Genomic DNA, 21,056 nt, shown 5'->3' with positions numbered 1-21,056 from the left:
CTCTTATTACCTCCATCCTTAGGGCCAAGATGATTCTGGACAGGCTCATGTAAGTCCTTGGAAAATCAGAATGCCCCTGGACTGGGCTGGATCGATCTAATGAAAAAGAACATTCAAGACAGATAAAAATGTGGACACTCTAAGAATACACTATAAGGCTCTAGTAGGTTCTCCCAAGATCTTCTGGGCAAAGAGTAGCATGTAAATGTTCAAAGTAGCAGAAATGTAATGGTAGGAGTGAGGATCAGGGAAGGAGGGCAGAACACAATGTACCTGCACTGTCATTCTTCCTGAAAAAACCCAGGGCTTTGTGTCACCTGCATAAACAGCATTGCCATAGGTTCATGGGCTCATGGGTTTGGCCAACCAGATGGCCAGGTTTTATCTTTGTTTTTTGAAAGGCAAGTTGGCTCACCAAGTAGATACTCATTAGATTTGCCAGTTCCAAATAACTCATCATCTGATATCCAGCTGATCGATTTAAATTACCACTAACTTCACTATAATTGCTTCTCTAATTATAATGATGCTGAAAGACTTTGGAAATTGTCTTGGCTCCTTCATCACTTACTACAGCATTAACCTCCCAAATGCCAATTGTGGGAATCTGTCCCCCCAAAAGAGAGGTCTATGGAAAATAAAGATGAAGTAGAAACAACAAATGGGATGACTTTTCTAAACGCAAGGATTGGTGTCATTTGAAAGGTTTGTTTTTCTCATATTAGAAACAGAGAAGAGTCAAAACCAGGGTGGGCAACTCATCGTGTCCTGGAGGTGGTTTCTGGAAGGACAAAGGTGCTTGGCTGGAATGAGGGGTGCTCGGGGCCACAGGCCATAGGTTACCTCCTGCTCCCATTTGTGCTAATTATCCCGTAAGAGCTGAAGTGTCCTTGCCAATCTTCATTGCAGCCCGTGAACTATTATCTCCTAGTTTTCATTGGAAACCATAAATTGTCTCTCAAATTCTTTTACTTTTCTTTGCCTCTGTTTCTCAAATGGAATCTCCATCAGCTCGACATCAAGCGGAAAGTATGGTGGTAAGAGGGAGAGACACCAGCACGGACCTTGTAAGTCACCTTTGGGCTGGACCGCAAGGCACCGGGGCTAGGAGGATCTAGAAAACCTGCCATCGATCAACAGCAACTAGTTCACCTGCCCCGAGGGGCCAAGTTCACTGTGACCTGGCTTCACCTCTCCCCTTTCTCCTCCTGCACAAAGGCCTCTGGGGGAAGGCAGTCTTGGCCATTTAAAAGTTAGCTTTCCAGAGTGTGTGCCAGACACGTCTTTCTAATTGCCTGTGGGCCTCGAGAAACAAATGTTCCAACCACTGAGGTCCTTCAACTTGTTCTAATATGAATCAAGAGCCGATCTCTCCATCCACTGGGTAACATTCCCGTTCATTCCTTTGTATATCCTTCAGGCCTATAAATCACTCCAGCAGTGGCTCCTGCTCATAGGAGATGTAAGGAAATGATGATGTTTTATGCGAGTAATTAATCCTGTGGCAGATGCGGAGTTTCCAAGACTACCACCATTAGCACATCGACAGGCTTCCGAACACATATTCCAACACTGGTTAGTAATGATTTTAATATGCTAATACTATGTTACTCATAAACAAGAAACATTCAGGCCTTAAGTTTTATATAAGTGCTATTATTTTCAGAGGCTTTTCAGAGGAGACTAGTGATGAGGTTTTTATATTCTTAATGCTGTTGTTGAATAAACAGTGTCCAATTAACATACCAGCTGGAAGTACACCATTCCTCGGTTCTATTTCTTCCTATAATATCCAACATTTGTAAAGTGAATAAAATAATTCAGATTGAAACTGATGGCCGTTTGGGGAAGAGAAAACAGGAGTTTGGTGGTGGATTATTTTCCTAGCAATGTGACTTTTGGTCCTGTAAATGACAAAAATGACAAAGAGAGCTACAAAAGAAGATGGGGGGGTGGGGGAATACTGGCTGCATTTAATAATTTAAAAAGATTTCCTAAAAATGCAGAGCTGGAGTACGCATCATCCTGGCCTTGCCCGGTGGCTCCTTGAGGGGGGTTATCCCTGGGTGAGCGTGTGCTATCAGAGTAGCTAGGTATCCAGAGGGGACCCAGAAAATATTCTGAAATGTGCTTTATTATTTTCCCCTAGCTTAGGGAAGGTAATAATCCCTAGATAGTCACAGCACCTTCTGTCTACCTTTCTTGTTGTCACATTTTCTCCTTAAATTGTTATAGTACAATAATAAATTGCTATCCACGGTAAACATGCTTCATCATAATTTTGCTACATTCTGAATTCGGAAAATGGCCACGGTCATTGACAGGCAGTCTGTAAAACTAACAGCAGCTCCGGTCTTGCTGCAGGAACCAGCTGAAGGTCAAAGCCTGTGTGTTGGAAAGGATAAAACCCGGGCTCTCCAAGAAGAGCGTTTTTTAGTGTTGCCTGTTTAACTGGGTAAGAGAAAAGGACTCCTGTCACAATAAAGATTTTGTAACAAGAAGTTATTTCCCAAAGACAACATTCTAATCAAGCAATTTGGGCCACCACTGGCCTGTGGGTTGAAAGAGAATGCCAAAAATGGAGTGTGGGGGGATGGATTCCAGCACATTCTGCAGGCTCTGGTCAGCCATCACTCTTCATTTTACGCCAGCATTGACAAACAAGAGTTTACCAGAAACTTCTCTTGAGTCCAATGTACTGGCTACGCCACAGAGAGGGTTTTATTTGTTTGTTTGGATCAGGCAGCTATGTTATGTGAATAAAACGATCCTTCAGACCCATCATTTAGATAGACCACACGACCATGCTCAGGCACAAGGCAAATAACTGTGGTCATATTCCCCAGGGAATTAACTAGAAGATAGTTCCCTCGGGGGACAGAATCCCCTTCTGCAGTCACCTGGAAGACACTCCCTTCTCTCACCTCTATGTCCTTTGTGCTCTGGTCCAAGGAAAGGGCGTGAACACTGAACCAGTGTCTGTGAGTTCATACCTGGTCCTAAGCAGTCTCTAACCTTACTTAATCCTCAGAACACCCCTATGAGAGATAAATCATTTTCTCATTTCAGATGAGCCAAAGCAAGGATAATTAAATTGATCCTGACCCTGAGATTCAAATCCAGTTTTGCCTGGCTCCAAAATCTGCTTTCATCACTTCTGCTTCTCATCCTCCCAATCCCAACCAAATTCCCTAGAAATTATTCTTGAGACTCCAGTATGATAAAATTATCCCTCTCCTGGAGAAGGGCAACTTTCTGCTAACAATTAACAAGCTTCTATTACCAACGGACATTTTCACCTTACAGAATATATCCTAAAGGGTCCATTTAAATGGAAAGTTTCCTTGGTATCATCAAGATTTCAAAACTACAGCCAACTTAAATGTTTGCCTTTTCTCACTCCATTCTTAATACCTTTTCTCGTGAACCAGCGAGATGTCAGTCTAATGAGATAACAAGGTGCCTTCCCCATAAACAGATGTAAATCTTCTGAACAAATTTATCAGGTTTAGTGCCTTAACTATAAGCATACCTCCAAGACCGAACTACTGTTAAATGTTATGCACCTAAAAGGAAATAACATGCCTGAATAATGGTGAATTAGAACTGCACTAGACCCTATGCACAGTTAATTCACGCCTTTTAAAACTCTTTCCATTTCGGGTGCCTGGGTGGCTCAGTTGGTTAGGCAACTGCCTTCAGCTCAGGTCATGATCCTGGAGTCCCGGGATTGAGTCCCGCATCGGGCTCCCTGCTCTGCGGGGAGTCTGCTTCTCCCTCTGACCCTCCCCCCTCTCATGTGCTCTCTCTCTCTCATTCTTTCTCTCTCAAGTAAATAAATAAATAAATCTTTAAAACAAACAAACAAACTCTTTCCATTTCATCGGTCTCCTATAGATACTGGGTGCTTATGTGAGATCTGCAGCCCTCTTCCTTGATGAGTCTGGAAAAAGCAGGCATCCTTGTCTTCCAATTCCCTGGCCTTTGCAAAATATACAGTCATGATTCCACACTGGTGTTTTAAATTCTCTCAATCATTCTCTCCATAGCAAACTCACATTTTCATAATATGTTGCTTCCATAATTCAGCAAATAATTCTTTTGCAACCGCAACACGCAAGGCAGGGTGTCACGCATATGGTCATAAACACGCTGACAAAATGCTTTCCTTGCTCTTGTAAAGCTTACATTCTAGATCAGGGGTCAATAATTTCTTTTTCTTTTGGTACAGGGCAAGATAGTAAATATTTTTGGCTTTGTGAGTCATTGAGTCCCCCTTGCAGCGATTGTTTTGGCACTGCGGTACAAACACAGCCATAGAGAGCAAGTATGTTACTGAGCATAGCTGTGTTTCAGGAAAAGGTGATTTACAAAAAGGCAGTGGGCCGGACTTGGCCTGTCGGTCATAGCTTACCAGCCCCTGTTCCACAAGATGCAATGTTACCATTCTTGCTTTTTATTATATGTCCTGTTCAAGTAAACATATATTTATTTTTAACTAGACTTTTTATTTTTGTATAATTACAGATTCACATGAAGTTGTAAGAAATAATACAAAGTGGAGGATAGGGCAAATGGGGGAAGGTGGACAAAGGGTACCTAGCTTCACTTACAAGATAAATAAGGGGTGCCTCTGTGGCTCAGTCGGTTGAACGTCCAATTCTCGTTTTTGGATCAGGTGATGATCTCATGTGTCATGAGATCGAGCCCTGTGTGGGGTTCAGAGCTCGGCGGGGAGTCTGCTTGAAGATTCTCTCCCTATGCCCCTGCCCCCACTCTCGAGCTCTCTCTCTCTCAAAAATATAAATAAATCTAAAAAAATAAGAAGTAAAAAAATAAATAAGATAAATAAGATCTAGGGATATTATACACAGCACGGTGACTACACTTAACAATGCTGTATCGTATATTTGAAAGTTGCCAAGAGAGTAGAAATGAGAAGCGTTCACCCCACCCATACAACATGACAACTATATAAGGTGACATGTTAACTAACCTTATTGTGATAATCCTTTAGCCAGATATGCATGTATCAAATCATCACATGATACAAAACTTACACAGTGTTACATGGTAAAAGATAAATTGGGGCATAGTAAACTTTTTTTTTTAATGTTATGTTAGTTACCATACAGTACATCATTAGTTTTTGATATAGTGTTCCATGATTCATTGTTTGTGTATAACACCCAGTGCTCCATTCAATACGTGCCCTCCTTAATACCCATCACCAGGCTAACCCATCCCCCCACCCCCCTCCCCTCTAGAACTGTCAGTTTGTTTCTCAGAGTCCATAGTCTCTCATGGTTCATCTCCCCCTCCGATTCCCCCCCTTCATTTTTCCCTTCCTACTATCATCTTTTTTTTTTTTTAAGTTTATTTGAGCAAAAATTTATTTCAATTGGGCAGCACCAAACCGGAAGTAGTCAGGAGCTCTCCACCAGTGGGAGCTGGGAGAAAGACTTTTATAGAGAAGATGTGGAAGCAAAGCCAGAGAATTATTTGATTGGCTAGAGTTTAAGTGGTAGCATTTGGGAAAGCCTAGCTGGCTTTTTGTGATGAGTTGTCTTTCAATTTCAATTTCTTTATCTTGAGGCATTACAGGCTTAGGTTTGGTTTGCTTATGTGAGCTATTAAGGCATTAAAGCTATCTCAGTCTAATGGCCTTCTTGTTTGATGAATTTAATAGTAATATGTTAATTTTATTTCATTAAGGCCAAAAAAATAATTGTTTTTGGGGGGCACTTGGCAGGCTCAGTCAGAAAAGCATTTAACTTGATCTCAGGGTCGTGAATTCAAGTCCCATGTTAGGGGTAGAGATTATTTAAATAAATAAAACTTTTAAAAATTTCTTTCTTTCTTTTTTTTTTAAAGATTTTATTTGTTTAATATCTAAAACTAATGATGTAATGTATGGGGATTAACATAACAATAAAAAAATTTAAAAAAAAAGATTTTATTTGTTTATTTGACAGAGAGAGACACAGTGAGAGAGGGAACACAAACAGGGGGAGTGGGAGAAGGAGAAGCAGGCTTCCCGCCAAGCAGGGAGCCCGATGTGGGGCTCAATCCCAGGACCCCGGGATCATGACCTGACCCAAAGGCAGACGCCCAACGACTGAGCCACCTAGGTGCCCCTAAAAATTTCTTTCTTAATAAAAAGAAATAATACAGAGAAATACCATTCATCCTTTACCCAGTCCCCCCACCATGATAACATCTTCAAAACTAAAGTACAAAGTCACAACCAAAATATTGACAGTGATGTAGTCAAAACACAGAACATTTCCATCACCTCAAGAATCCCTTGTCTTGCCATTTAATAGCCTCACCCACTTTTTGCCCCCAGCCTCCTCCTGATACTCTGACAACCCCTAATCTGCTCTCCATTCCTCTATGTTCCTTCTCACCTCCTTCACTTTCAAGGTTATGAATAAAATGCTCTTCTCTGTTACCACAGCACAGAGAGTCACATCTTACTCAGCAGTTAGATTCTTCTTTTTTTTTTTTTAAGATTTTATTTATTTGAGAGAGAGAGTGAGCGAGAAAAAGAGAGAGAGAGCACAAGCTGGGGGAGAGGCAGAGGGACAAGTAAACTCCTGACTGAGCAGTGAGCAAGGAGCCTGACACGGGGCTCGATCCCAGGACCCTGAGATACTGATCTGAGCTGAAGGCAGACACTTAACCAACTGAGCCACTCAGCAGTTAGATTCTAAAGCTAGGAAACAAGTTGAATATTGCCTATAATCAAATTTATCCTTAGCAGTTTTTAGAAAGGCACCACTTTGTAGATACACACACTCACTCATTCTAAATACAATAGAGCCAACACGTCCTTCAGTGGTGGACCAGATGGCTTTCTCTTTGTTTAGGCATTTAAAGAGGTTGTTTCTGCATATCCAGGATTACGTTGTTAAATCACTAAAATTTCATTCAGCACTTCCAGAAAAAAATCGTGGGGAAACTGAAGTCACCAAGAAAACACATTTCAGCTTCTTATCTCGAAGGTCTCACGTGGCACACAATGGTCCTTTGAGTGGAAAATCCTCTGTCCCCCTCTATGTTTCCTTTTGTACCCTAATGCCAAGCATATATTGATTAGAAGCAAATAATATTAATGCCTCTGATTATCACTGGGGGTTTTACAGTACAATTCACTGTCTTGATACAGTTCCTCTAACTCAGTAGAAACAACCGAACTACTGCCTACTTCTGGGCTAGTGCCACACATTGGGCTATACTTCCACAAGACGGTTTCTTAGAATTGCATCTGTTCTTAAAAAAATAAAAACACACTTTTTCCGTTAATAGACACTACATAGCTTCGGTATTATAATTTTGGATGTAATGCATAAAGACTTCTTATCTAAAATTGGCTATTTGTTTTGTACATTAAGGAGAGCATTAAGTTTGTTTTTTTTTTTTTTTTTAGCTTTCATGCAGAAAAGATTGCAAACATCTATAGAAAGAATCAATTTTCTCTAATACTAAGGGCTTTGTTGTCTTCTTGTGACTTTCAAAGAGCTTGGCTAATGGAAACCAAATTGGGGTTAAAAAAAAAAAGGCAGGCATTATTCAAAGGCAGTGCTCTGGTATGCCAAGTTTTCACCTAGAGAGAATTTTTACAATCAAGTTACAACCGTCTTAAAATAGGGTTATAATGGAAAACACCAGTAGACAAACAGTAGTCGCTTCAGAAGTTCCCTTTAATAACAGGATAAGCATTGGCTGCTTTTTTTTCCTGAGAAATATTTGAAATACCTAAATGTGTTCACCTTTTTTCAGCTCTTCACCTTCTAAATAATTTCCTAGTACAAGTGGAGGTTTGTGACTAGAAGAGCAGCATGGGCTGTCTGGAATGTTTCCTCAGATTTCCGCAGTAAGCGTGTGCCCTCCACATCAGTCACTCTTAACATGAAAGAGACTTGATTTAACTCCTGCCCAGCTGCACGCCCTTGGACGGTTATGAAATGGAAGCTTATATTCAATGCATGAGCTTGATCCTGAGAGCCTCACGATTCACAGCTCTCCCCAGAGGGAGTGAAGCCCTCGCTCCTTAGCCTTTGCCATGCACCATGGCTGTGCCTCCATCTGAGCACATATTTCACGCTGCCTTGTAGAATAATCTGTGGTGTCCATGTTCATTTTTTCAACCAGATTCCAAGCTCTCAAGCACATTATTCCCCGCAGCATCTAGGGCGGAGTCTGGCACAGGGTGAGTACTCAGTATGTTTGAGACTAAATGTGTACCAAAAAGCTACAAATACCACTGTGAGTGAACCAGATCTGGAGTACCAGAGTTTGGTGATACAGAGGACTGGGGCACACTGATTCTAGATAAACAGTAATACCTTTTTTATGTAGTAAGCGAAATGTGTAAGGGAATTCTGAAAGAGGAGAGAAAAAGAAAGAGAAATGGTCAAAATGAAGCCAGAGGGGTGAACATGAAGAACACAAATCTGGAGTTTACCTGAGGGTAAATTTCAACACTAGTACAGGGCTTGGGTGGCTAAGTTTCATGAATGCTGCCATCTGGGGGAGCAGAATCTGGGAGCTATGCATTAGCATGCACCCTCCAAAAATATCGGTGAGGTGTCAGGTCAGTAGCACCCCACCCCCAGCTCCAAGAAGTACCAAACACAAATCCTCTCTGAAAAAAGTATCCCTATTTTAGGCTCACATGATTCCTGGAGATTAACTTGAACTAAACAGGACCTCATAACAACAACAACAACAAAAACAAAAATCACCAGACACAAGGAAATAAGCAGCTATAAATGAATTCAGCAGAAAAAAAAAACCCATGGGTTCAATAGCTTGATAGTTTCAATATTAGAATGATACTAAGAGAATAGAAAATACATAGGAAATTATTGAATAGGTAATTTTTAAAAATTAGCCAGCAACAAGTGACTTACAAAATTATCAGGAAGATTTAAATAAGAATCATACCAGACTTTCAGAAATAAAAAAGAGAAGCATTTAAATTTAAAACTCAATTGAAATATTGGGTGGCAGAGTATAAAGAACAAAGAAAAAATTAGGAAACTTTGGTCAATATTTAAAAGTCACAAAGCAGCGCACAGAGGGAGAAGTAGGACGGTCTTAGGGGAAGGTTACAAAATCAGCTAACTGCATTCTCAGAAGAGGACAATACTCAAGAGGATAATGTCTGATGACTTTCCATAATTGATGAAAGGCAAAAATCTTCAGAGAGAGGATGAAAAACTCCAATCAAACAGCACAGAGAAAAACAAACTCACACCTAGACATATTGTAGTTAAAAAGCAAAATACCAGGGCGCCTGGTGGTTCAGATGGTTGAGCGTCTGCCTTAGGCTCAGGTCATGATCCCGGGGTCCTGGGATCGAGTCCCGCATCGGGCTCCCTGCTCTTTGGGAGCCTGCTTCTCCATCTGCTTCTCTCTCTCTCTCTCTCTCTCTCTGTCTCTCATGAATAAATAAATAAAAAATTCATAAAAAAAAAAAAAAAAGCAAAATACCGAAGAAAAAATAAAAGATCACAAAGTATATATAAAATAAGACAAATCACCTACAGAGAAATGATTAGATGTATAGCAAGATTCTCCACAGCAGTCATGAAGGCTAGAAGACAATGGAAGAATGCCATCAAAACACAAAGGGCTACAAATGTCAAGCTAAACCGGTGTCCCCAGCAAACTATCCCTTACAAATGAGGATGAAATAAGGACGTGTTTAAAGAAGCAAGTACTAAGAGAGTGTACTCAGGAGACCTTCACTAATGGAAGATGTGTTTTAGGAAATGGAAAAAGCTGCCCAATACAGAAGATCTAAGATGCAAGAAGAAAATGAAAAATAAAATTGGAAAACACATATGTAAATCTAAACAAATATTGTATAAAATGATAATAATGCTTACATCTGAAATAATGGACAAAAATAGAAGGTAGTTTAGAGGTGGGCGATCAGGATAACAAGAATTTCTAAGTTTCTGTAGTGTTTGGAAAAGCATTTACATAAGATTGATGTTGGACTATGTTAAGATAACTATATGTAGTAAAATTTCAAGTGTAACCTCTAAAAAAATACACACAGTCTATATCCTCCAAGCAAATGGAAGGAAAAAAATAGATATGAAAATAAACAAATAAACTCAATTAGGAAAGAGAGAGAAAAGCACAGAAAAGTCAAGATATAGAAAAACTACAAAGTAAAATGATAGATATTAATACAAATAACTAATAAAACTAAATGTAAATGAATATGATTTTTCAACTAAGGAATAGAGATCATCAGACTGCCTATATGCTATTCACAAAATAGAGTTTTAAAATGAGGACATGGGTGATGCCTGGGTGTCTCAGTTGGCTAAGCAGCCAGGCTCTTGGTTTCGGCTCAGGTCCTGATCTCATGGGTCATGGGATCTGGCCCTTAGTTGGGCTCCTGCTCAGCAGGGAGTCTGCTTCAGGGTTCTCTCTCTCCCTCTGCCCCTCCTCCCACTCACACACTCTCCCTCTTTCTCTAAAATAAATAAAAATTTAAAAAATTTTTTTAAAAGAATCAAAGTTGATAAAGTTGAAAGTAAAAGAAGAAAAATACATGAGGTCAACATGAACCAAAGAAAGCAAAATGAGAGCTATTAACTCAGAAAGAAAAGCTTAAGAAATACATATTTTTGCAACAAAGGGTGTCATTGTGGGAAAAAGGTTCATGTCAACAGAAACAGGTAAAATTTCAAAAATTACCTGTACCAAATAGAAACTCAAAATATATCAAACAATAAAATGGTTAAACCACAGATGAAAATTAACAAACCCATCATTACAAGGGAACATTTTAGTACGTATATCTCACTTATTGAAAGCTTAAGCTGACAAAAACTTGGTAAATATATGAACTTTAAATCCACAATCAAATACTTGACTTAAAGGACATTAAGTAGAATGTGTACCCAACAATTTGATAATATAAAGTCCTCTCAAGCACACACGGAACATTTACGAACAAATGACCACCCAGAAACCATAAAAAAAAAAGCACCAACAAATTTCCAATTTAACTATAACACAATCACGTTAGAAAGGACTAAGTTGGGAATGTTAGACTTTTCTCTAAACTCCTGGAAACATAAAACAGACTTCTAAATAACTCATGGTTCAAAACAATTCTAATGGGCATTTTTAAATACTTATAAATAAATAATACTTCTGGAAAGCAAGCAGCAGAAGAAAAACAAAACCACAAACTAGAAATTTGGAGAAGGTATTTGCCACCCATATAACCAAAAATGGGTTGGTAGACAGAATATATCAAGAAGGGCTGCTCATCAGTTAAACAAGCACCCAAATGGAAAAAGTCGACAAAGATACTGAGAAGTGTTTTAGAGAAGCGGAAACAAGATTCTCAAATAAACTCAAGCAAAGAGGTTCAGCCTCATTCACAGTCAGGGAAATGCCAAAACACAATGAGATACCATTTTGTATCCATTAGATGAGCAGAAATTAAGAAACTTGATAATACCAAATGTTGGCAACAGTATGGAAAAAGAATTGACCGCTCAACCAAAGTATGAATTATCACTACTTTGGGATAAAATCTTGCATTATTGTGTAAAGTTGAACTTGCAACCAAAATTGGCAGTGCCAGGCACGAGCTGAAGAACCTCGTGCATACGAGACACGCACAGGATCATTAGGAACAGAAGGATTGTAGCAAAAACTGAGAAACAGACCACACTGATATGAAGGATGTGGACAAATAAACTGTTTTATCTCAAAAGTGGAATACTACTACTATAAAAATGAATGAATGAACTCTATGCGCAAGAGCATGGATGAATTCTAGAAACACGTTGAGTGAAAAAGAGTCCATAAAGTCTGAAAAAAATTATTAAGTTCAAACAAAATCAAAGCTAATTATATACTGTAGTAAAAGCTTATGGGTGGTACCTCTGTGGTTGAAAGCTATATTTAAAAATATGGCTCAGTTGGTAAAGAATGCAATGCTTGATCTCGGGGTCAGGAGTTCAAACCCCACGTTGGGTATAGAGTTTACACACACACACACACACACACACACACACACACACACACCAAGGAGGCTTGGAGTTGGGGAAGAAAGTGACTATTAATGGATAGTGTGTTTCTTTGGTGGTAATGAAAATGTTCTAAAATTTACTGTGGTGATGACCACACTACTATGAATATTCTAAAAAACACTAAATTGTACGCTTTAAATGGTGAAGGGTCAATTATATCTCAATAAAGCTGTTAAAAAAAAAGGCAAAGCAATGATTAAACACAAAAGTTCAGGAGAGCCTTGTCTTTGATAACAGAATGAGATAAGGAGATAGAGACAGGTAATTTCATGGATGTTTCTCCTACTTGTATTCAAGTTTATACTATCTATGTGCGTATTCTTCCGCCAAGTATCAAATGTTATGTAAATAAAAAGGCTAGGAAAAACAAACTAGCAAATCTACATAATTCCCCTAGGGAGACCTTACTTTAAGCTTGCAGGAATGTAGATGAAGTCCTAACAACAGAAGTGACCCACACCAGAGTACTTATTTCTGGAACAAGTGAGTTTGTATGAACAAAGTGAAATAAATTCTGAACACTAGAAGCTTGTGGTATAAAAGTTTTCCCATTACAATTAAAAAGTCTAAATATACTTTAGGAACATAAAAGAACACAAGACATTTATATCACCACTTTGCCCTTGGAAGCATTTTTTAAAGTGAGGCTGACTTGTATAAAACCTCTCTACAAATGTTTCCACTGGTCTTGAAAAAGTAAGTACATGGCTTTAACTTATATTTAAGATTTTTGCAGGTGGCCTCACGGCATGAAAAACAGGATTGTACTAACGTGACCAGAGTTCAGCTATCAATTCTACAATATTTCACTCTTTTCTACTTTCTCAAAGATTATTAATAATTTCACAGAAAGAATAAAATTGCAAGTGGTGAGAATTATTATATATAAATTGTATTAGACCAAAACTAGCTTTAAAAATGATGTCATTCTTCGTGCCTCTAATTTGCATGTCCAGACACTATAGGAAATGTTGCATCTAAAGAGTGTCATATGAGGATCCCATGGATCTCAAACACACCCATTTAGAGGAATACTGAACCTCTGGTATAGTTCTTTCAGATACATAGAGAGAGAGAGAAAGAGAGAGAGAGAGAGAGATGAATGCCCTGCCTATGTAAACAAAATCACACATTATTCTATCTCTGGGGGCAGGAAGAAAATATCTGTATCTATAATATATATTGTGTCTCTACCCACCTACCTACTTACCTATCTGTAGCTCAAACCTCTATCCCAGGCCTCCAAAATTAAATAACACACACACACACACACACACACATACACCTCCAGCAATAGCAAAGGTCAAGGAATAAAGCCCCTGAGACAAATCACCAGGTCCCATACCTTCCCTGCCAATGCCACGCCATATCTAAGGGCTTACCCCTACCTGATCCCTCTCCTGAAGTAGTTCCTTAATGGTACCTCATGTCTATATAAATAAGATACAAAAGCTATTTCAGATACCATTTACACGCATTGTTCCATTTGATATTTATCAGAGCCCTAGGAGGTATGAAGGGGAGAGTTGATTATTTCCATTTACAGATAATGACACGGAGTCACAGAGACCTTAATGAACTCACAAGGATCTCTTTTAATCAAACCTATAAAGCTGTGGCGTTTTATTAAACTTCTCTAAGCCTTAATTTCCTCATCTGAAAAATGGGGATAAGAATAGTGCCTATCCTGGGGCACCTGGCTGAATCAGTTGGTAGAACATGTGACTCTTGATCTCGGTCGGGGTCATGAGTTCAAGCCTGACTGCTAGGCGTAGAGCTTATTTTAAAAAATAAAGGGTAGTACCTAGCTTATGGGGTTGTTCTGAAAATTAAACAATATGTGTGAAGGGCTTGGAATGAGGCAGACATGTAATAGATGCTATATGTTAGCTATTACTTTTATTAAGCAGGTTCCAGAATCACTGCTATTTTTATTATATCTTGCTAACGCCTGTAGGTTGCCTGGTTCCCGTTCGCAACTGGCAGAAATGCGACCCAGACCCAGTTCCGAATAATAGAATCTTATCGCAGGGAGGACATCATGGAGCTCTTTATGGTCCAACCTCCCACTGCAGAGCCCCAGCCCCAGGAGAGATCAAAGAGCACATGGCTAGTTAGCTATAGAACTAGTTAGCAACCAATCTCCCAATTTTCAATCTTTAATCTTTTCCTACCAACTAAGAGAACTAGCCCAATGTCTCTGGAATCCCTTCTTTACTCCTGAAATTTGGTCTTATCCTTATTACCTCTGATTGTATTCTCCATAAAACCATTTTGTTCCCTTTGATCTAATAGCCTGGTCTTCAAGTGATCTAACCCATCTGGTCAAGCACTGGCTTGGCAGTTTGCCCATCTAAACTGCTATCTGTCTTCACCTGTGTAAATGTCCATACTGCACACATTTGTTGGATACAAGGATGTCCAGGTAGAAGACTGAACAAGAGTGGCTTTTCCTATCAGTGCTAAAATCGTACCTTAAAGATATGGAAATAAACATGGACTTTGTAAAATTTTGACTTAGAAAGACATGACTACCGAATTCTTTTCATGTCCACATATTTTTTAAGTGCCAGGCCAAATATTCTCAAATTAATTTATATTACTAAATTCTATGGTGTCACGTGAGCACCTCCGGCAGAGTGTGTAAGCCCCAAGCCTTGACAAACTCTCTCACTTGTCAAGGTACCTAAGTTCTGCCCAAAAAGATTCAACTTTTTTCTCAAAGGCAGTTCTGTCTTCCAGAGTCCCTGAGTAAAGTGCAAATGCCCTTCAAAAAGCAACCATCTCAGGCAGCAATTCGGCAAGATGAACTGTCAGTTGGGCTCAAGTTCATGGTTTGTAGGGATGTGATAGGTAGGGCTGGGGATGTCCCCATGAGTAGAAGAAGAAAAGACACATATTCAGCGAGAGGGCAGGATCCCTGGAGACATTGTGGGGAGGAATAAGATCAAGCCAAACCACACTTCTGCCACTTCCTATTTTGGAAGGGGAGGTTATAGAATTAGATGTGTTTATGGAGGAAGCAGAAGAAGACAACTTTGTGGCAAATCACCAGGAACTAGAGTCACAGGTCACCAACCCAAATGGCTTCAGCACCATGATGTTGAGGCTGCCATCTAAAAAAAACATGCTAAAGTGGAGCAAAAGCTTTATGGCCTGTATTATTGGACACAATATTTCTAGAATAATCAATTAGATATCTCTAAGAGCTAGGAGAGGGAACCACATGGATGAGAAAGATTCCCCACTGCTACTTGCTACATGTCTAGACCGCCTGAAGCAATGCAACGTACATTTTAACGTCCAAGCTGAGAGATGTTTTAATATTTTTCCTAATTATAAAGGTGATACACTTTCATCTTGGCAAATGGGGAAATTGAAAATGACAATAAAATACCATTTCTTAGTCATCAGGTAGGAAAACAGCCAAAAAGCCCAATGATCTCCAATGTTAGCCAGGATGCAGTGAAATAGAAACTTTTATAGGCTGCCAAAAAGGATCTATTTTGGCAAAAAAAGAAAAAAAAAAAACACCCTATTTTGGCAAGACCTCATAAAGCTAAAGATGCACGTACCCTGTAATCCAGAAACTCTGCCAGTAGGTATCCACCCTAGAGAAACAATCACACTTTTACACCCCAAAACAGGCACAACGGTGTATGGTGGAGCATTTTTTCAACAGTAAAATAGTGAAAACAATCAATCTGTTTCTCAGTAAAGTGTGGAATAGGATATTACATTCAAAATATCTACAAGTATCAACATAGATAAATATCAAAAGTACCTCATCAAATTTTTAAAAAGCAAGTTACAAAAGGCTATGTACAGTATGATACAACCTAGTTTTTTTTTTTTTTTAAAGATTTTATTTATTTGACAGAGAGAGACACAGCGAGAGAGGGAACACAAGCAGGGGGAGTGGGAGAGGGAGAAGCAGGCTTCCCGCTGAGCAGGGAGCCCGATGCGGGGCTCGATCCCAGGACCCTGAGATCATGACCTGAGCTGAAGGCAGACGCTTAACAACTGAGCCACCCAGGCGCCCCGACACCACCTAGTTTTAATATTAACACACAATGTATATATTGTTTAGGATATAGACATATGTGGCAAAAAAAAAAAAAATGCAAGACATATGTGAGAAGGATACACAGTACAGTAAATGGATTAACTTAGGCTTCCAGGGAAAGAAAAACTAAAATAATAGTGGTTTAAGGGGCGCCTGCGTGGCTCAGTCGGTTAAGCATCCAACTCTCGGTTTCAGCTCAGGTACATGAGCTCAGGATCCTGGGATCAAGCCCCACCTTGGGCTCCACACTCAGCGCAGAGTCTGCTTCTCCCTCTGCCTCCGCCCCTCTCCCCACTCGTGCTCTCTCCCTCCATCTCTCTCAAATAAATTTAAAAAAAATGTTTTTAAAGATTTTATTTATTTATTTGGCAGAGAGAGGGAGAGAAAGAGCACGAGTAGGGGGAGGGGCAGAGGGAGAAGCAGACTCCCCGCTGAGCAGGGAGCCCGATGTGGGACTCCATCCAGGACCTGGGATCACGACCTGAGTTGAAGGCAGTCACTTAACCAACTGAGCTACTCAGGCACTCTTAAATAAATAAAATTTTTAAAAAAATAAAAATAAAATAATAATGACTTAAATAAATTAGAATTTCATTTGTTTGCTAAATTGAAGTCCAGGTAAGCTGCTTAGAGTTGTAATGGCAACTCAGTGAGTGGAAGAAATCAGGGCTCTTCTAACTAACAGCTCCACCTTCCTTTCTTTCTTTCTTTCTTTCAAGACTTTATTTACTTATTTGACAGAGCGAGAGAGCACAAGCAGGGGGGCAGCAGAGGGAGAGGGAGAAGCAGGCTCTCTGCTGAGCAGGGAGCCTGACACGGGACTCGATCCCAGGACCCCAGGATCATGACCTGAGCCGAAGGCAGACGCTTAACCATCTGAGCCACCCAGGCGCCCAGCTCCACCTTTCTTAACAAACAACTTCCACCTGGTGGCCCATGACTGCTTCTATCATAATGGCCACATTCCAGGTAGCATGGGGGGGTGGGAGGGGGGTTAAGAGGGGGGAGGACAGGGGCACCTGGGTGGCTCAGTCGTTAAGCGTCTGCCTTCGGCTCAGGCCATGATCCCAGCGTCCTGGGATCGAGCCCCACGTTGGGCTCCCTGCTTAGCGGGAAGCCTGCTTCTCCCTCTCTCACTCCCCCTGCTTGTGTTCCCTCTCTCGCTGTGTCTCTCTCTGTCAAATAAATAAAAATCTTTAAAAAAAAAAAATTAAAAAAAAAAATTAAAAAAAATTAAGAAAGAGGGGGGAGGACAGGCCCCCGTTTCCCTTAAGGATTCTGCCGGGAAGTTGTGCACCTAACTTTCGCTTTAACTCCAGTGGCCAAAATTTAGTCACATGGCAATATCTGAGAAATACAGTGTTTATTTTAAGCAAACATGTGCGGAACTAAAAATCAGGGGTTACTTCTGCAAGGGGTAGGGGGAGAGGTGGTGGGGGGGTGGGCAGACCAAGACTGTTATGTGCGATGTTGACTTCCTTGCATGTTTTAAGGAGAGATTTGAAGCAAATAGGACATGTTGTTAGCATCTGCTTAATCTCTGTGATGAGTACATAAGTATCAGTTCCATGATTTTCTTAACTTTTCTGTTTCTTTGAAACTTTCATGATTTAAAATGTTTTAAGGAAAATGTAGAAAATACAGAAAAAGAGTAAAGAAGAAAAACCATTGGCCATAGTTCTCCAGACACATATACGTATCCATATATGTTAAATACCAGCATGAACATTTTGGTGGCGGCCCTTAGATCTCTCCCCGTACAGGTTTTTACACAATTGTGCCTTAAAACTTACATAGCTTGCAACCTCCTTTCTAATTCATTGTGTCATAAGCATTTTCTGTGTCTTTTAAAATTCTTATAAAATATATTTAATGACTGCCACGTCATCTATCATGAGGATGTGTCATAATTTAATTAACCCCTGTGTTGAACATAGGAAAATTCAAATGAATTTTATATTTATGAATTTTAAATGTACACATTCTAACTTGTGTTGCCGTGTCTCCAGATATTGCTCATTTCAAGGTAAAAATAATTCTTGATGTCCCTGTTCATTTGCATTTCTAATTCACTGCAGAAGTAATTTTTGTTTTCCTAAGATTGCGGTTTCCTAGCGTTCCTGTTCAGGTAGTATCTATTCCAGACAAAGTCTTTGGACCATATTTCTGAGCATCACCTGAAAAGCCCTAAGACTCGGCTCTTCCTGCATATTTTCCTGACTCTCACAGAACTTTCATTGATTTCCTGAGTGTCTCATGTTCAAGAGGAGTGCACACACATCAGAGAGATGCACATCAAGGATGCTGGTCCCCTGGGACGAGTAAGAGCCCGCAGCACTCTGTGTCCCCATTTCTACAAGGCCTGGACTTCTGCGCTGGACCAGCCTGATCCCACGAGACCACCACCGCAGATGAAACGGGCTCTGAAAGCCATATTTTGGTACACTTGGTGACTGTGGTGTAGGTGATCATTTTTTTTAATGCTACTTTTGATTCTATCCATGAGAAGAATGATTCTCTTCTTCTCTCTTACTCTCTCATCCACTTTTAGTGACCTTTCATGTAGACCGTGCATAAAAGATAACTTCTGGAACCCCTCTAATGGACTGTGCTTTCTCACACATGCTTCCAAAGAGACTTTCGAACCCCGTCTAGATCCTTACCACCATGAACCAGATTCTGGTGATGCAGTTTCAACCTGAGTCTAAAAGATAGCCTAACTACAAATCCTAAAACAATCTATTCAAGGAAAGACTTTCCAAATGCTGCCTCCCCCCCCAAACTGATGAAGTCACTCATTCAAAAAATAGTTGCTGGGGTCTCCGTGTGCTCCTGAAATGCACAGACTAAATGTGGGAGGTCAATTAGGTAAGTACACAATTAAGACAGTAACATCTAAGTAAGCGGAATAGAAGGTGTTAAGGGAGTATTAAATTGAGTGAATGTGTGAGTGTGTGTGTGTGTGTGTGTGTGTGTGTAAAATACAGACCTGGCCCTTTTCTCTGGTGTATATGCTATTAATCAGCTCCATTAAAAGAAACACATTGACTCACAAGTTCTACCCAATAATTCCGTGGGAGCCTGTATCCCACTCAGGAACCTCCCTTCTCCTTCTGGGTCCTTTCTCAAATACTCGTAACTGGCATTCCATCCTCATCATCGTATTCTTCATTTTTAAGGTAAAAACAATTTTTGGTGTCTGCATTCATTAATAGTTATAACTGAGGGCGCCTGTGTGGATTCTAACCACACGTCCCTCACAACCCCATTCTTGGGGGCTCATCTTCCATGAGGCCTTTTCTGGTCATGTGGCAGCCCCGATCTGCTCCATCTTACCACTACCATTCCCCCAGGACTGACCCCAGTAGCTTCAAGAAGGATTCTACAATAAGATTTCTACACTAACAGATTGGATCAATTCAGATCATGTTCAAGTTACCTTTACCCAGGTGTTTGTTTTGTTTTGTTTTGTTTTGTTTTTTATGGACATTGTAGATGAAGCCCATGGTAAAGACTCAATAAATATTTGTTGAGTGAAAGAACGAATAAATCAATTACTGTGCTTCTAGATTCCCCTTAGCAGAGTGCTGAGCACATAGTTTTCAATAAATTGTCAATTGATTTCCTTCTGTGTTACAAAATTATGAATGTATCAACAGATTTTTTTAAACTGGGTATCCTTTTTCTAGTGATTTAGCTTGGCATTTTTTACTTAATTTATCTTCAATTAGATATGAAATGTTTGGCAGCACCTTTTCAGAAGGGGTACTGAGATCTACCTCCCAATTTTGAGGTGAGAGATATAAAAATTTTTTAAAAAGAATCTTTAATCTAGTCCAAGGTTCTCAGATGGCTCACTCAGGGCAGGACCCACACTACTGGAGCCCAATCCCCCTAAAGAATGAAAAAGATCCTTCAGTGTGTCACCTGATGGTCACTTTCCTTAGGCACAGGTGCAGCACATTACAGGGTACCCAAAGGATAAGATAAAGTCCCCCAGGATGCATCCACATGAAGATCTACCATCACACATTCTTCACTTCCTTACCTAACAGGCTGAATGGTGTCTCCTCAAAATTCATGCACTGAAGTCCCAGCCCCCAATACCTTAGACTGTGTCTGTATCTGGTGATAGACTTCAATGTAATTCAGTTGAAGTGAAGCCATTAAAGTGGATCCTAATCCAGTATGACTGGTGTCCTTATAAGAAGAAAGGTGGTTGGGACAGAGACAGGTACACACAAAGGGGAAAGACCAGGTGAAAACCGAGGAAGAAGGGAGCCATCTACAATCCAAGGAGAGAGGCTCAGACAACAACAACAATAAAACAACAATAACAAAACAAACAAACAAACAAAACCACCACCAACACCACCTCAGACTTCTAGCCTCCAGAACTGTGCAGAAAATGAATTTCTGTTGTTTAAGCCACCCAGCACGTGGTACTTTATTAGGGCTGCTCTTCTGAACTAACACATCTCCCACAGAAACCCTCCATCTGAACTTCGAGTGCTCTGCCAGGTTATCCATATTACAATCATGAGCTGCTGGACACTTGCCAACAGGGCTTAAAAATGGTATACCAGTGACCCAGAGACGGACATACCCACCCATATCAGCTCAACTGCTCCCTGCCCGCGGAGAGCAGTGCTGGACAGCGACCCTCCCTGAACCCTGCACCTCATTCCTCCATCACTCCCCCTTCCCGTTTATGTCCGCAGTGTAAGGGGCAACCTGTCATTATCTTGTTTATTGTCTGTCTTCTCTAATAAGAATGAAAGCTCCATCAGGGCAGGGAGCCTTTTGGTATCCCCAGTACTAAGCACAATGCATGCCACAGAGGAAAAGATGTTTATTGAATGAGTCTATGATGTGTTTTTTGAATCCTGTCAGTGGGTACTAGCTCCATTTGT

At 40.2% G+C, this 21,056-nt stretch overlaps 1 long non-coding RNA gene across 1 annotated transcript in view; it reads right to left on the bottom strand.

Annotated features, from left to right (window-relative positions):
• The window catches only part of LOC116645174, a 108,166-nt gene that overhangs the window by 60,392 nt on the left and 26,718 nt on the right, over positions 1-21,056 (bottom strand). The window contains exon 2 of the long non-coding RNA XR_004301915.1: positions 11-96. This is a non-coding gene — a long non-coding RNA (uncharacterized LOC116645174). The remainder of the gene's footprint in view (positions 1-10; positions 97-21,056) is intronic.

The sequence above is a fragment of the Phoca vitulina genome, unplaced genomic scaffold (genome assembly GCF_004348235.1).
Source record: "Phoca vitulina isolate PV1807 unplaced genomic scaffold, GSC_HSeal_1.0 scaffold32, whole genome shotgun sequence".
NCBI classification, from domain to species: Eukaryota; Metazoa; Chordata; class Mammalia; order Carnivora; family Phocidae; genus Phoca; species Phoca vitulina.
The sequence above is the reverse complement of the archived record's forward strand: the minus strand, read 5'-3'. Positions and strand labels throughout refer to the sequence as shown.